Source organism: Passer domesticus, chromosome 4, assembly GCF_036417665.1.
Source record: "Passer domesticus isolate bPasDom1 chromosome 4, bPasDom1.hap1, whole genome shotgun sequence".
Taxonomy (NCBI): Eukaryota; Metazoa; Chordata; class Aves; order Passeriformes; family Passeridae; genus Passer; species Passer domesticus.
The window spans coordinates 42,224,535-42,242,419 of NC_087477.1; positions in this window are offsets into that span (position 1 = coordinate 42,224,535).

A 17,885-nucleotide genomic window follows, 5' to 3' on the forward strand; every position below is an offset into this window, starting at 1 on the left:
GTTTTTTTAATAATCTCTTAATCAAAGTCAGTTAAGTAACTGGTCCAGTCTCACAGAGGATTGGAAATTCCTTGATAATATGAGTTTTGGTTAAAGCAGGAGCACTCCCTCCTGCCCCCATAAACAGTTGCAGTGATTAACACAGCTGTTACTCCTTGCCTGCACACAATTCCAATGTGTCTATCAGTTCCCACGTGTACCTACTGCTTTCTGAAATCTGCTCCAGTCAGGTCAGTGCATTAAACCAGCCTCATCCCCCAGTTGTTGGGTTTTTTTGCTTTTCAAAAGCAAGGGGCAGAAGGATGTACAGCTTTCTGCCCTGGAAAAAAAACAAGGCAAAATTTGTCTGCTGTTCCCTTATTATACATCAGGGAAAAACTAATTAGGTTGCTGAACTGAGGCTTTCCAGAGCAGCTGCAAGTGAGACTGCAACCCTGGAGATACAGCTAGCCACGAGAGTCTTCTTCCACATGGACCTAAAATCTCTAGTACATTTGCATATTTCCCTTCATCACATCCACATCTCCAGCTGACATCCTCTCCCTATGAGATTGCAATGTTCTCTGTGCCTCATACTGCAGATACCCCTTGTTCAGTCGCTGTTTGATGTTTGCATAGAAGAAGGTGTCTGGAACTGAATTTCTGGAGGTCTCAAGCTGTGAGTACGCTTGACTCATGTGTCCCCAAAACTGGCTATCTGTAAACTAAACTTAAAACTCAGCTTGAGGGCAGAGACAGCGGGGTTTCAGCAACAGAAATTTGGACCTAATATTAAACTACTCCTGGATTTCAGCAGATAAACACAAGCACTGAAATGAATCATGCTGGCTTGAGGTTTGAGGTGGCTCTGACTCAGATGTTTCACTGAAATTCACTGCAAAGAAAGTTGTGCTCTTTCACTCTGAGTTGCATGTGATGGGAAATAATCTTATTGTGCTACAAAACTGGTACCCAGTGATCTTGTGAAAGCTGATAGAGCTAAAAGTTCATGGCTTTTGGTCTGTAAACCCCTGAAGAATCAGCTATGAGTGGAAACACTCCATGTTTGGCAGACAACTGAGGATGTAATACCTGCATCCAGAACCCAGGGCTACACAAGGGAGCTGAAGAAGTGGTTCTATTGGAGTAGGCTTGGGAGAAAATCCCAAGCCCATATTCATTTAGAGAAGCCAGCAAAACAACAGAGCTTCTCTTGCATTTAAATGTTGTGTAGTATTTGAGAGACCTGCTCCCTATAGTAGGTAATAAAATGCATAGAGTAATATTTCATTCACAGCTCCCAACTATTTTATTATTCACAAGACAGCTGAAAAAATCCATACAGAGGAAGATAAGGTTACTCTGCCCATGATCAGCCAGCAAATCAATGGCAGTGCCACAGACAGTAAATGTGTGTGCTTATTCACATTCATTATCCTCTGTCAGTGGTTGTGATGCCTTTCAACCTAGCTGGGGTTATTAAAATTAGATGTGTGTAACAAAAGCAAATGATAGCTTATCTACATAATAGACCTGGAAAACAGTGTGTTTCAAAGCCTTTATTCTCAGGTGAGGACCATTAGTGAAGTCTTACTTACTGCAGGGAGAGAATATTGAAAAAAAATCACCTGAGGGTCCAGTCCCCACTCATTAATTTTACGTTTTAATTTTATCTGTAGACAGCTTTAATTTTTAATTGCTAACATAATTTCCTTGATTGTTTTTGAGGTGATGAATTAGATGTGACCGACCCTTGCTTTTTGCAAGAGCTAATGTTCCTGACCCTTAATAAAATTATTCAATAATAATGTAACTGTTCATGGAACCACCATCTACTATGTATTTCCTGTTTCTAAAAAGATCTTCTTTGACTTAGTATTCAGGAAAGAGCCAAGTTACAAGTTATGTGAGGCATCTTTCAAATTAAAATTGCATTTACCTCCTAAAGCTAACACAGGTACACCAGAATAAGTTTAAATATAGCCCATGTATTGAGCCAAGCCTGCCCCTCACCACCAGTTACTTATGAGAGCATGAACCTTTCAGTCACCATGCACTCAAACTCTGGCATTAGGGCTAGTGTTTGGTGTCTTTCCTCTTGCCCTGTAAGTTGCTGGAGGCCATTGTCATGGTTAGCTTCATGTAACATTAGCAGACACACCTGTATTCCTTCCTTGGGGATGTAAATCCCAGAGTTACAAAAACATTTTTTCACCATTGAGAGTTTTGGGATATTGATCTTTGCCTCATCTTACTTCACACACTCTGAAAGAGGGAAACGTTGGAACTGAATGTGTTTTAATTGTGGGGGAAAAGGAAAAATGGGCTGATTGATGCCAATTTGTGTGACTTTTCTTGCATAGTCTTCAGTAGATAACTTCTCTTATGAGTTTCAGTATTTTGATTATTTTTCACCCATGACTGTAAATTGTTTTTAAAATGTCTTATTTTTACTGACCTATTTTAATGAAATTTTCTATTCAAATGAACCTAAGAGATGTTTCTGACTGATAGAAATACAATACATCTTGAAAGTAATGACTGCAGTTCCACTGGTATAATTTGGGCTTGAAAGCCATGCCCTTAAGAGCCACTGCAGTTCCTATTTGATTTGAACCAGTAGTAGATTGACAAAACCCATAGGTATTTGCAAAATAATGAGAAAAGCAGATTTTATTCAAACCCATGAAAACACAAGCCTCTCCACTGCAGAGGACCAGCTGTTTATTTGGAATGCAGGTATTTCCTTGCAGAAGTGCTTTATACCATCAGATATAATATCATTCTTCCTTGAGTATATTGGACTGATATCCCAGAAGGTCATGTTGCAGGGATTGTGCAACAAATACTTTACCAAGGAAGAAAAAGCTTAGGAACAAAATAGGTAATTGTTCTATCTCATTTTCCTGCTTTAGGGTACTAGTTTTTGCTATATACACTTTTTATTACTCATTTAGAAATAGTAGAATGAAAAAAAATTTCTTGTATTTTGTGTCTCTTTCAATCACATTCCTGTTTAGTCTCCATTTCCCTGACCAGCAATCTCACTTTATGCACTGAAAGGTGTTCAGCTGCTGACAGGAATCAGCCATGTGCTGTGTTGCCAGGGCAGCTCTGTGCAGCACTGCCTTGCTCTCTATTTCTAAAGATAGTCCTGTGATGATATCAAAATCCAAAAGCCTGTTATTTAAAATGTCATTTAAAATATTTATATTCTGAATATTTTCTCCTGTTGATTTAATTGCCAAAAAATAACTATTTGCCCTTTGTTTCTGTCACATTGAATTAATTAAATTTCTGTTAAAAGATGCATCTGGATTTGTGCAGAAAATCAGCCCATAAACTGTAACAAGCAACTCAGCAGAGTTACACTTTCTGACAGCAAAACCCAGACTTTACCAAAAGAAAACGTTTATGTACACTTAATCTCTAACTTGGCGTATACTGAAATGGCAGTCAAGAAACTGGGTATTTTATATTCTATTACAACTGCACTATATTTCTGTGTATAACTGGATTCATCCTGCTGAGTTGTTGCTGTTGGAGGCTCTTGTGGAAGATAAAGCTTATCCAGTGTTGATCTGTAGCACCAAAGCAGTCACAGTGTTGACAGAGGAAATTATATTTCACAAAGGCAAAGGTGAAGTGAGTTCCTTCAATCTAAGTAAATTCATGTGATGTTGGTAAGGCGTCCTCTCTTTCCTGTTCCTAAACACGAATAAATACTCCTTTTTGGGATGACTTTATCACATGATAGCACTTTAAAATAAATTACTTTGGTACCCCAAGTCACTCAGTATATAAGCCCAGAGTGGCAGGTTTTACATAAGGCATGGATTTAGTTTGTTGGAAGGATAAATAATCATAATAATAAATTGCACTGACCTCTCAACTAAAGCGGGAACAAGAGCACACACAGCCAAGTAAAATATGAACAGCAGAAAATAAACACTGAAAATGCTTGAGAATGTTGAAAAACAATAACCCAATTAAGCTAAAATCATTCAAACTGAGATTTTTTTCCATGCTTTGGCCTAAAAGATTAGTTTTCATTTAATAACAAGTATGAGATGTGAAAAATTCAAGTTGTGTGTTTATGATGGTTCACATCTGTTTCTGCTGTGTTATCCACAAGTACTAAATTCCTTTCCCATAGACTTTAAACCAACATTTCAATCATTATCCTTTATTCCAGCCTGTCCCTGATCATGACATTTATTGGGTGATGAGTGCCGGGAATATCATTCCATACTAACTGTCTTCAAGAACAGTTTCCCTTCAGCAGCAGTTACTGGATGTATGCTTTGAAAACCAGATGGATCAAAAGTGTTTATTTGAGTTACTCAGTTCAAGCACCTTAGATCTATCTCACTTCTAGTGGTCAGGTTCGACAGATATTCTCAGGCTATGCTGAAATTCACAATAAAGGTATTGGAGGCCAGGCCTTCAGGCAGGTACTGTGTTTTTTACTATGACTCAGTGGTTATACAACTCAGGAGGTGAAAACTCTTGGTTTATAGCTTCATTTTGTTTTTTATATAAAATAAGGAGCTGGATGCAGTTTTCTTAAAAATGAGAAAAAATTTGCAATCACCAGGAACTGTTGTACTAAGAGGAGATAATCACAATCTTTTCTACTGGAGATGGTTAACTTTCTACTGGTGACTGGATATGCATTGAGTCAGATTTGAAACGTGCAAAGAAAATGTTGAGTCCCTTGACCAGAGAGTTATGTTCAAGCCTCTGACTGAATGAATCTCCAATTATTTGCTCAAAATAAACAAGCACAACAAAAATAACAGGAAAAGCATTTACTCTTAACTACCCCAAAAGTATAAGGTATCAAGATGTTCTCTTGACACCTGGGGGGGGGGGCAATGGCTAGTCCTGAGGTGAATTTAAGCAAAGTACAGCCTTCCATCTCTGAAAAATGTATTAATTAGTGCCTCAAATTTTCTTAATCGTGTCTTTTCATGCCTCTATGACAAGATGGCCAAGAATCCTCACAAGATGCTTATCTCTCCTTATGTTGCTGTGGCCAAACTGAACTTCCATGGCTTCCATGTCTCCAGGTCTAATGAGCCCAAGGAGTTCAAGTTATGAACTTCCTACTCTTATCCTTTCTCTCTCTTTCTTTCTGTTCCATATACATTTTCTCAAGTTTTATTTTTATGCTTTTATTTTGTTGTATTACTACAGGTAATAATAACCAAAATGGCTGCATACCTGCTTTCCATTGCAACCAAACTGTTCTAAAGTAAGTCCATATATATCTATATCTATATATATTTTTTTTAATACAAAAATATATATATACACACAACATATGTATTTATAAACACTGATCATTTAATGTCATTTCATTCTAATTCACCCCAAGGGATCTATTAAGAAGAACTTACATTCTTCTTGCCTTCTGGGGTGGTTTGGAACATCAACACTCACTGTTATTTACAACCCAGAACTGGAAGTTAAGAAGTGAGTTATACAAAGGAGGAGTTTTACCATTTCATGTGTAAGAAATTACTATTTTTTAAAAGAATATTCCTTATCTAGTCTTTGCTTTCTTTATGAAGCTTATCTTTTAATGGAGTTGAAACACAGATGCTGCCTGAAAGACTGCAGTTATGGACATATGGTTGAAGAAAGATGATTTTCTAAAAAGTTGTTGTAAGAAGAAATTCTCAGTTGTTACTATAACAGAAATGCCTTGGTTTATACAGAAGCAGTGGACAACAAATCTTTAGCATTGCTTTCCACTACATTTATAGTTCTGTATTTGACAGATAAATGTAAAAAATATATGTTTTATATATTAAATAAACCCAACCGTGGTCAAACTTTATTCTGTAGATAATTTGGATGGGAATTTGGAGGAAGGATGTAAGCTTGAAGAATGTCTTTCCCATAAAAACATCACAGTTACATTCGGACTATGAAGAAAGAAACAGATCCTTAGAGCAAAATCATGGCAAATATATCTCCAGAAGCAAGAATGTTAAGCAATGCAAACACAGTAGCAAAATGTAAAACTTGGGACAAGTATTTTTCTATTGCTCATTATCTGATTCACCTAGAAATAGTTTGGTACAAAAGCAATTATGATGTAAAACATATGTTTATAGGCAGCTTTGTGTCTAAGTTATTAGGCACCACTGCTAGTGATTCAGAAGAAAGTTCCTTTGGTTTGTGTTATTTGTGGTCTCATTTGCAAACAGCATGACTCATGAATAAGTCATGAAGCTGTATTGGAAAGCTGCTTTGAGCATTTATTTGGTGAGACTACTTCAACTACATGCACATTCATAGGCCACTGCAGGAACACTAATACAACATTATGCTTTATTAAAGCCATGAGATAAAAAGCATGTGCTAAACAAATAGAAAATTTCAAGAGTAACTAATGGAATGACAGTTTATATTTGAATAAATATTTTTGACCTTTCATTTTTCTGAGCCATTAGTATTCTTTCTACCCGAGTATACTGAGTGCTCTGTCACTCTTCCTTATGCCATATCATAATTTACTGTCAGAAGGCCTTTTTTTTTATTGTAGGAGAAATCTGTAGAATTGCAGGTGAAATCATGGCAGGTGAAACCCCTACCATGCTATATGAACATGTGACTTCATCATATACAGGAAGTAAAAACCTGAGTCCCATGAAGTCAGGGGAGGAATTCAGGTTGACTTCAGGAGGATCCAAACAGCAAACGACTTCAGTGTTTGCTCTAGCAAAGCACACGCTGGCAGAACAGCAATGGGGATGGTTGGCATATGCTGAGTTGAATTTATAGTGAAGCACTTGTTCTGTCTTCACATATATTTCAGTGCCTTGTTTGAACTGTACACTGCTTGCCTTGAGGATGCATCTGCAAATATATTTCTACTTTCTGTTGTTACAAGGGGTTGGAATGTGACAGGAAAGAAATTGCTGTGAAATCTTATGCATTATAAAGGATATTTACCAAGTTGTCTTACTTGTCAGAGTGCATGTTTTAAATAAAAAATAAACCCACTAAAATTAAAGATGTGGAAGATCTCATGTTGCAGACAGTGGTTTAACATTAATTACTTGCTTTCTACTCCACCTTAGAATGATGTAACTTGGTTATTGTGTAGGTTTGATTGCACTGAGAGATGATGGAGAGTAGACACGGAAAAATCGCAGCAAACAATGTCATGCCATCTTGAAAACATAAAAGATAAGGGTTGTGTGCATTGGCACAGGCAGGCATGTGGGACAAGCGCATGGATGAAACACAAAGAGTAAACTTATTTCAATTACCTTGCTAACCAGGGAATCCCTGATGCAACACCTGGGCAGAAGTACAAAAGCAGAGACACAGGCACTGTTAAACTTGGTCTGTGCTGGAGAATCACTGGCCTGCTGTTCACACAGGCTTATCAAGAGTTATTCCCCTCTTCAAGGCCACTGGAATGACTGATAATCTTTCTTTTCCGTCTTCTATATTTAACCATTTCTCCCAACATCCCATGCCTCGCTCAAGAGACCATTTAATAAAGCATGCAGAAAAAAGAATAAACATCCAAACAATGATCTGAGTTGAGTTTCACCCTTCTAATCAGTGAACTAAAATTTTGAATCATCTGTGCACTACTGTTAGGTTGTTATTCCATGTGTTCAGTCCTGGGGATGTTGGTTACCATCCTCCCTGCCAGCTGATCCAGCAGTCAGGTTGAAGGAGTCAGGCTGAAGCTCTGCATGCCCTTTCCATTCAGAAAAGGGTTTATGATGCTGAAGACAGAGGTGTTTCTTCGGTAATCGATGTTGTAGCTTTTCTTGGCACACAGCAGTTTCAGTCCTGCCACAAAATCCATCAGTGCAAACCATTCCATTTTCCCTGGGGCTAATATTTGGGAAGAAGCGCCAGCTCTTCCAATATGGAAGAATTTCAGTCCTCACTGTATTTTGTACTGGAGATGTACAGTCATTATTTTGGCCTCTGGTTCTTTCAGTTTCTTGCAGTGCCCAAGGTTTTAATTTGTTTATCCATCAGAGTAAAATGTGTAGTGAAGATTTGTAATGCCTTGGACTAAAATCCTACAGATTATTTTAAACTTTTTCAGTTGTTTGCCATGATCCCCACAAGAATAAATAATCTAGAATTGTTACTTCTAATTCAAAAGGATTTACCTTTCTAGGAGTTCTTAATTAGACATGGCCAATCAAAGTGTTTTTGCAGGTGTCAGAGGCTTCTTTTTATTTCTTGATCCATTGCCAAACAACATTCTTCCTGATCCATTTCTCCCATCTTGGCATTTGCCAGGTAGACCCTCACTGTGGGGTGGCATATGGAATAGAGTACTTTTATTTGTAGGCACTAGCTTTTGCCAATGACAAAATTGTCATTGTTGTGATCCCATTTATTTCTGGTTGTGGGACACCATCTTGCGTAAGATCCTTCCACACTTTTTTGTTTGTCACCTGTGAGGTAACTTTGGTTTTGCCAGCTTATTTTCATTCACCACTTACACATGTGGTTCTGAAATTACACTGTGTTTTCTATGGCACCTACCAGCAGCACTAAGACCAGTAGCTAGCAGCTATCCCAATCCCCCTCCTAGCTCACAAGACTTCGATGTCGCTTTCCATGGCAGTCTGCACATAGCCACCTGAATCATCTAAAGGATAACCACCATCCCATCCCATCCCATCCCATCCCATCCCATCCCATCCCATCCCATCCCATCCCATCCCATCCCATCCCATCCCATCCCATCCCATCCCATCCCATCCCACCCCATCCCATCCCACCCCATCCCATCCCATCCCATCCCATCCCATCCCATCCCATCCCATCCCATCCCATCCCATCCCATCCCATCCCATCCCACGCCAGGCCACGCTTTTGATGGAGCAATTGTAGCCAGGAAGGAGACCAGAGGGGTCCAGTGCTCAGTTCACCCCAGAACGTAGGGCATCACCATCACAATTACACCAGTCCACAACTATTCTGGTAGCTGTAGGAAGGCAATACTGCGATGAAATCTGAGAATAAACACCAGTAAATAAGAAACAGCCCTTGCTGCTCCCTATAAACATAAATTCCTGCAGCTCAGTGCATTGATCTGTGAACAGACTCATTTAGGTTTCTCTCTTGTCATCATCAGTAACACATTTTAAAAGACATTGCAGTGGTGCTGATCTCCCTTAAGCAGCTTGAAATTGCTGTCATTTTTTTCCTCCTTATATTTAAAGCTGAGAGTGTTCTCAATATGGTCATTATTATATTTACTTCCATTGTTAGCATTCTTTGGTTTTTGTTGAGTGAGTTAAATAAGCAGTATAGATACAGTATAGATATAGCCATCAGTATTTTATTTTCCTGCTTAATTATATTTAATAATGTTTCCCTCTCCTGACTTTCCCTCACTCTTGAATCTTTTCCTTCCAAGCCAGTACATTTAATTTAATAGTTTTCATTACCTGAATTTCTCTAGTAGTCACCCTGTTCAATAAGGCCGTGCCCTTCTTTCTCCACAATGTTGTATAAAGATCATGTGTTAGGCTTTACTACTTTGCCATCAGTTTAATGAGCGTGTCTGAGAAATGGGTGAAATGGGAGAGGTCAGTTTCCAGAGACACCATTACAGAGAGACTCAAACTTTTCAAGACAGAATTAATAAAGAATAATTCACTGGAGGCTATATGCAAACACAGTCTGAGTTTCTGCCCTCAAAGGAAAATCAATCTAATTTATATCCTAGATGGATCTGGAGAGTTCTTCAGCCTAGTCTTGAACTCTGCTGTTGGAAAATCTGGAGGAGAGTTGCACTTGGACAAAAATGGTGTGCTGCCTTCTGCCTGGTACCAGTGGAACACCTTCCTTTGACTTGATAGTCCTGATGCAGAAAGGGAAACAGTACCCACAGTGAGCAGTGTCTTGGGACTCAGCACTCTCCCATGCCCTTCTCCTCAAACAACTTCAACTTCTTCCCCTGCACTCTAAGGGGAAAGGTTTTGAAAGACTAAAATGTCCTGCTGAAAGACAACAGCACTGCACAGAAAAGCAGCTTTTCAGGTGCTCTCTCGTAATGTTTTTCCATAGTATGCACCAACACCTGCTATTAGAAGAAATGGTGTGGGCTGCTCCGTGTGGAATGGGGCAGGCCAGCCCTGTCCAGCATGGTCTGCAGTGCTGCTCCCAGGTGCCAGCCCTGGGCAGCCACAGTGCTATGGCCAGGTTTCAGTGCTGGCTGATTGCTCTCTGCTGAGAACTTTGTCTGCTGGAAATTTTTAAAACCAGAGGTGGTAGTTGAGCCCAAACATCTACAGGTGCTGTAAAAATGTGACTCACCATCCACCTGCACACCAAGGCCAAGGCCTCTGACCCCTCTTGAAATCCTGCTGGCAGGGATAAGCCACAGTGTGACAGGGCACATCATGCTGAAGGCAGCTGCAGAGAGGGGAAGAAACACTGTGGTCTAGGAGCTTGCTTTCAGAAGAAAGAAGTTTGGAGAAGGAGCTTTTGTCAACCCTGGTAAAAGTGTATTGCCTTGGTTCCTAATCTTTTATTCTTCTCACTGCTTTATGAAGTCACAACATGGGAACATCAGGCAAGCAAGGCTCCTCTTAAAGAATTTTGCTTTTCATTATTTCAGTTTAGATGGCATGGCCATCCTGTGATAGTAAACAGAATGCTGTTAAAGCTTACCAGGTCTGAGAATTTTGGGGGAGTCTCAGTCTTTTGATTTAATGTTCAATAGTTACTTGCAGGGGATTGAAAGTCAGGTCAGGTACCTCCTCATGTAAATGCCTAGAGCTTTCCACAGATAATATAAAGTGCATTCACAGCAGCAGAAACTGAAATGTAGAGCTGTCACTCATGAGAAGAGTTGACTTAGAAGAAACATTATGAGAGCAAGAACACTTCTGGTCTCACACTTTCTAGAAGAATAGAAGGGAATTAGAAAAAAGTGTTATTTCCTTCTTGCTGCATCATTCATTTGCTTGGGGCAGGATGCCTATTAAACAGTAAATATGAAATAATATATACATGATCCACAGACACAAATTAATGCTGAATGGTCTTTGTCCTGGAAGGCAGAGGCAGGTTGGGGGCTGTTTCGGCTCTGAGATTCCTGGCCACTTCTCCAATAGACAAGCTAGAGAAACAGGAACTCACTTCCACAGGAAGAGGTGATTTAATGCTGGCCCTTTCTCCTGCCTCTCTTACCTTGTGCAATACTGTTGTTTTATCACAATAAATAATTAGACTGCTTCAGCTCCTGACAACATGGTGATTACTTTGGAGAAATGACTAATGGAAATGATTTGTTGGAATATCTCACTCTCAGCAGCAGCAGTTCAGGAGCTTCAAGGAGGGGGTACTGTTGACAGTAGAAAAAACAGGATTTCAGGTGGGAGACACAGAGAAAGGATATTTTTCTTCTGGTTATTGCATGCTTCTATTGCACCTACATGTGGCTGATTATAATTAATCTGCTGTCATTATCTAATGTTTATCCACAGCTAGGTTAAACTGGTCTAAAGGCATCAATAATAGAAAACAGCAGAGGAGAAAAATGTAATTGTCTGGATGACATTAGCTATGAAGACAAAGTTTGTAAATTTAAACTATGTGTGTTCAGAACCATACAGATTAAGTGTAATTTTCCATGGCTCAAAATACGAGCTCAAAATTTATTCCATAAAAAAATCCACAAAATAAAGGGAAAAAAAAATAGGAACAACAAAAAAACCCCCAAAAAACCAAAAAAACAAACAAACTTCCTCAGTTGGTGACTAAGTCAGATCTTACTGTACACCTTAACTTTTCAGAAGTAGAAGCTTGGATTGTCTGTATGCTCCAGCCACAGTTCCTGACCTGCTTTACCTTGCTGCATGCCGAAGCACTTTGATCTATTCTGCAGCACAATACAGGATCCAAGTGCCAACATAGCAAGAGATATATTAGGAAACAGCTAATTCTGTCTCAAGTTTAACACTCCACAATTTTATATGCTATCTGTCAGGAAAAATCATAAGTGATGGACCTGGGAATGAACAATGAGAACATTTCCCCTGTGATGTTAATGGTAAGCAGGGATTTAAATTCCACTTCATATCCACAGCCCTTGCTTTCCTCATCACACCACTTCCCCCTAAGTTGTTTATAAACAACTTATTTTCACTATCTGGAGACAAAACATATTATGTAACATCAAACTTTTCACAATGGTTTTTATTTTGCAAATTTTTTATTTTGACTTTGCAACAGCAAATAAAAGCTCTGCTCTTAGCAGGACAAGTGTTCTGCTTATTTAATTTTTAGAAATGGAATTGAAATATGCTAGAGTCAAAGATGAGTTATGTGAGGCATACAGCATCAAAAGGTGCCTATCAAATACCTCTCTGAATAACTTTTAGATAGATACAGCAAAAGAGAGTAAAAGAGAGCCAGGAAATCAATTTGCTTTAGACTAAAATGTTATTTTTAGTGTTATACAATGAAAGTACCATTCTGCAGTTCTCCACCAGCTAGACAGACAGACTCTTGAAAAACTATAGACTGAAAAACAGCTTTTCATTGTGAAAAAAATGCCAAGTTTCTCAGACACTTATCCACCAGGCTGCATAAAACTTTCCCAGTTATTTCCTCAGGTTTTCTGCTTGGTAAATCTTTCAAACAGAGCACTGCAAAATAGCTTTGAAGTTATAAGTCATAAAATGGAATTATCTTTTAATAAACACACAATTTGTAATAAAGGCATAAAGGTATTTGAACAGGTTCACAAACACTGTTATCTTGGTTTTCCTCATGAGAGATGAAGAGCTGCAGGCGCTGTGCACGAGGCAGTGAGCTGCTTTCAGCACAGGCACTCAGAACAGGACGTGTTCCTGGGCATTTGCTTTTAAGCAAACACAGCTGATGGATCAGAGCATTTGGAAGGACAAAGATAGATCCAAAACTTCATAATTTGGGAAAAATTTTAATCAGCATTAGGATCCCTGTTTTACTGTGCCTGCTTACTGAAATGAAAAATTAAAAAGAAAAGCAAGAGCAAAGGCAGAAATACAGCACTTTCCCTACCTCCAGAGAGAGCAGTGGGAGCAGGGTAGGAGGCAGTGGCTCCTTTGATTCAGGAAGCTGTCAGATCCAAGCGGCCACCAAGGTGCATGCAGCCACTCCAAACCTAGGCAAAATCTCTAAGGCTTTGATTTCCTTTTTAGACTCGACATGTAGATTGTATCTGGGAAGAGTCTCAACCCTTGGCCAATCTTTCAAGGGAAACCTATAACAAAGGAACTGATTTGTGATTGTGCTTTGAAACTGCCATGCACTTGCATTTTATTTCTTTGGTTTGGACACAGAAGCAAGTGAAGCCATGTGGTTTTACCTGGATTCTATTCAGAAGTTCTGTGGGTTTTGAACCTGAAAAATATGCAGACCAGCAGTTACATAAGTTTTGTGAGAAGATTTAAACCACTGGAAATATGATATAACACAACTGTTATATAACGTTCTATTTTGTGAAATTTTCTGGTACTTCAAATTTATAGTTTCCCTAAAAACAAGAATTTGTAATATTCAAATAACTTTAAAATAATTGCAATTTTTGATAAGCCAAGACATATGCCTAGTTTTCCCTTTCTTCAGCAGAAATCTAGCATCTGGAAAGGACAAAAGCACACTATAATAGGATACCATGTACTACTGAAAGAAATATGTCTATAAAATATATCTATTCTGTCTACTTAAATAAAATGTAGTGATTATCTTTAAATAAAAAATCAGCAGCAGACTGCCATTTATACATTTCTTTAATGATGTATGTTACACATGAAAAACTTTTAAACCATAGCATAAAGTTAACAGTTCAGCCTTTGCCAGTTCATCAGTTTCTCTGAGTGTTTAGGATTCAGCAAGGATGTTCCCTCTCTGTGTTCCAGGACACAGGCTCAGCTGCAGCCAGGATCCTCTGGGCTGGGGCAGGGTGGGAACAGGAACTTCTTGGGGATGCTCCCAGGCCCCCCAGGCCCCTCAGTTTTGTGTTAGCAAGCCAGGATATGTTGAGAGCAGGATGTCTCTGAGACAGGGACTGCCTCCAGCTGCAGGCACTGCCCAGCACAGCAGGATTCTCGTTCGCTCGGATATCTGAGTGTCTGTAGCTAATGTATTGCACCAAGAGTCATGCACTGACACACAGAACAGGTAAAAGTTTTGTACAGGCTGCCTTTCCTATAATGCTATTTATCTAGCTGATGAAAAAGACTCAACAGCTAACCTGAAGTGAAAATTTGTAATCTTATTATTGATATTTTCCTCATTTCTTCTGAAATAAGTTAAGCAAATTGTTTTGTGATTGTACTTTCCAAAGCTTATACTTTTGTCTGTTTCTGCATTTTTTCACAAAGGTTAGTTGCTTGTAATGAGTCATATTCAGTGATTGGCATAATTAAATTAGCTTTTTCTCCAAGGCAGTTCTGATGAATAGGTTTAATTAGTACCTGTGTTTATTGCAAAGATTTACTTTGATGCTGTGTACCTGCTCTCCCATGCTATGACAGTGGCTTTAGTAATGAAGACAATCCTGGCAGAAACCATCCTGTAAAAAGCAGTATGACGAGGCAACAAAACAACCAAGTGACCTTTCTTGATTCAAGTGAAAATTAACAATTTCCTAATGTCGCTAGCATCAATATATAAACCCTCTTCATTGAAGTTAATTTCCCTTTGATGTTAAACATCACTTGCTTGATTAGCTTTTAAGTAACAGTACCAGAAACCATGATCACCTATCACTGCTTTGTCTTTTTTTAAAAAAAAAATCTAAATTAGACATTTCTGATTTTTATTTTATAAATAGCTTTGTTGCATTCCTGTCTGTTGCTATGCCAAAAATGAAAAAGATCACTACCTCATCAATAAAAATAGAAACAGCACAGCTGTTCAAATGTCTCAACAACTACTGGTGGAATAGCCATTTTTTGCAACAAAGGCACTGAAGTAAGAGTCTCAGAAAAACTTGAATAAGTTGAAAAAGATTTGTTTTATTCATCCTGATAATTCCATTAGAAAATGGTAAAGCTGTGTGAAAAGGGAACACATTGCTGAGAAGAAAATACATCTGTCAATATTTGTAAGAAATATGTAGGAAAAAAGATTATTTTAAATAGCAGGGAAAAAAAAGAAAAAAAAATAAACACAAAAGTAGGCCTCCAGAAGAAAAATGGTTTTCTATCCCCAGGAGGATTAATAATTGACATGTAGCAGCTTCTGGGGCAGCCACTAAGCAGATGGATGGATATGGTTATTCCCTGTCATATATTTACTAATGGAAAGTTCCCAGTATAAACATTAACATAGTAAGAATTGTTTTATGCTCTTGAGATTTTCAGATGAATAAATATTTTTGGCATCTTGGCTAAGGAAATATAATTCCTTGGCCTTTAATTTATTTCTTAATTTTAAAGAATAGTTTTTTCATTTCCCACAGAGCAGCACACTGAAAGCACAGAGCATTGTGCTGTCTCACTACGTCTCTGAAGAAACACATTCTATGAGGATAGAAACACATCCTATGAAGATTTCCTAACTCTACTTGTCCATGAATTGTAAGAGCAGGATTTCAAACAATATCCTTGATTTGAGGGGGCTCAGCACTTGTACTAAATGTATGTCTGTATTTTTATAGTATTGACTTTTAGCATTTAATCTGGTACACTAGACCTTCCTGTGTTGGTCTACAAACAGGTAAATATTATTCTTTAGTTGTTTCCCAATATATAATATTCTATTTTATTTCTGTTATACTGTATTTCAATTGAAAAATCTGCTCTAAAAGAAGAGAACATATTGCTAATAACTTTCAGGCTGCTTTGGTGAAAATCATGCTTTGCAAAATTTAGATCTGTTAGATATCTTCTTTCCTCATACATGTATATTGACCAAAAACCCTAGAAATATTCTTCCTTTCATTAGTCAAAATTAATTCAGAAAGTATTTCATTATTTGTAAATTTAATATGAATCCTACTACATGGGATACATTTATGTCTCCCCCAAGAAAAACCCACCTGGAGCAGGTTTCAGAACTCTAGCTCAAATAGGCCAACAGAGAAAGGCATGATCTAGCTCTCTAGAAAGAGAGGCCTCACAAATTTATAGATAACAGGCTCTACTTTGTCTCCAAGTCTCAGATGTATAAATACAAGCCACAAGCCTTTAGTCTATAATATTTTTGTTTTCCTTCTACTGCCAACAGTGCTGATAAAAAAAACACTCTCTGTTCTCTCAGCCTTCCTGATACATCAATTCCTCTTCCAATGATCAGGGTTTCTAAAATACTTCCTAATCTGTGGGTTGTAAAGTGAAAAAAACCCAAAAAACCACCCAGGCATGGTGTGCAAGGGCAAGCTCCACATAAGAATACAAGATTACATATTTTCCTTGGTGGTATCCAACTGGCCAAAAATCTTGTGGCCGCTACAAGATGAGCAGGAAGAAGAGACCCAGCTCATTCCCCTGGGGTACCCACAGCCTCCCGAACTCATACTGTGATAATCTCTCATGTTTGAGATATCACTGGGACAAATGGCCACCTCCATTTTTTTCCATTTGGCAAAAAATGTTACTTCCTTCAAACTCTCTTTGAAACACAATTTCTCACTCATTGGATCACCCTTGACTCTCTCTTCTGTACTATTTCTAATTGGACCCACAGGAGAAGACACATTAATGTTTTCTGGGCTATGAAAAGTTAGCATGCAAATAGCTGTAGTAGTTTAGTAAAATTGCATGTACAGTGGACAGTGTTTCCTTCTGTTAAACTAAATGTGTTCTCTTATATGGCTTAGGGCTTTGTACAACTGAGTTCAAAAGCATGAGTATTCTGAAGACAGGATTGTTAAGTTTATTGTCTGAATAAGAAAGAGACTCAGATTAATCCATGAATAATTTATAGGCTTACAAATGTCAGAATATTGATTAGGGCAAGATTTTTCTTCCCTCCTTGCATCTAAGAAAGCATTGATTCATTCAGTAAGGGGTTATTACTCTGGTACTGATTCAACAGTTTCTTTCCCTTTCTTTCATTCTTCAGCCCAGTGTTCCCAAAACATACACTAGTGGGGGAAGTTCACACCCTGGAAGTTCAGTGTTTCATGTTTGGCCAAAGCAAATTTAGGCCATTACAGTAAAACGTCAAGATAATTTGCTTTTTAACGATTTAACTTAATTGGACACCGGGCTTCAGACAGGAAACAACTTCAAAGCTGGTTTAGAAAAGTAATCTCAGCACAATGGTGCTGTTGACATATTTTTGCTTTCAAATACTTTTTATGAATGTAATAATGATGATTTGAAAGTTCATAGGGATTTGCTGTAATTACTGACTGCAAGCATGGAAGTAATGGTGAAGCTGCAAACACAGGAAAGTCAGGTTGGCCTCCAGTAATGGGTGACTATATTGCAAAACCAGGAAAATATGGGCAAACAAATATTCAGTTTCAATTTAATGCATTTAACTGCTTTCAATTTTTTGGTACTGTGGTTGCATTAAATTAGTAAGATATGTATGTGGGGCTTGGCTACTATTGAGGTGAATGTGTACCTGACAGAGAGAGTCTGTGGATGGAAATAATCCTCCTAAATAGGTCAAGCTTTTAAATTTTTTTGTTTGAATTTCAGTCAGACACTGAACTCATGCCATATTCAAATAACATTTTTATTTTTTTCAGTTCTAGGTTAGATTTCCATTGGTTTGACTTTTCTACTGAAGAAGAAAATAAAAAATTGGGATGAAAAAATATCAGATGTTTGTGAACCAAGAAATTTTCAATTTTTACTTTTCTTCCACATTATTAAACTTATATATATAAAAATCTAAATCTGGGACTGTAGCTTGATTTCTTTAATTGGTTCAAATAAAAATATTTTATT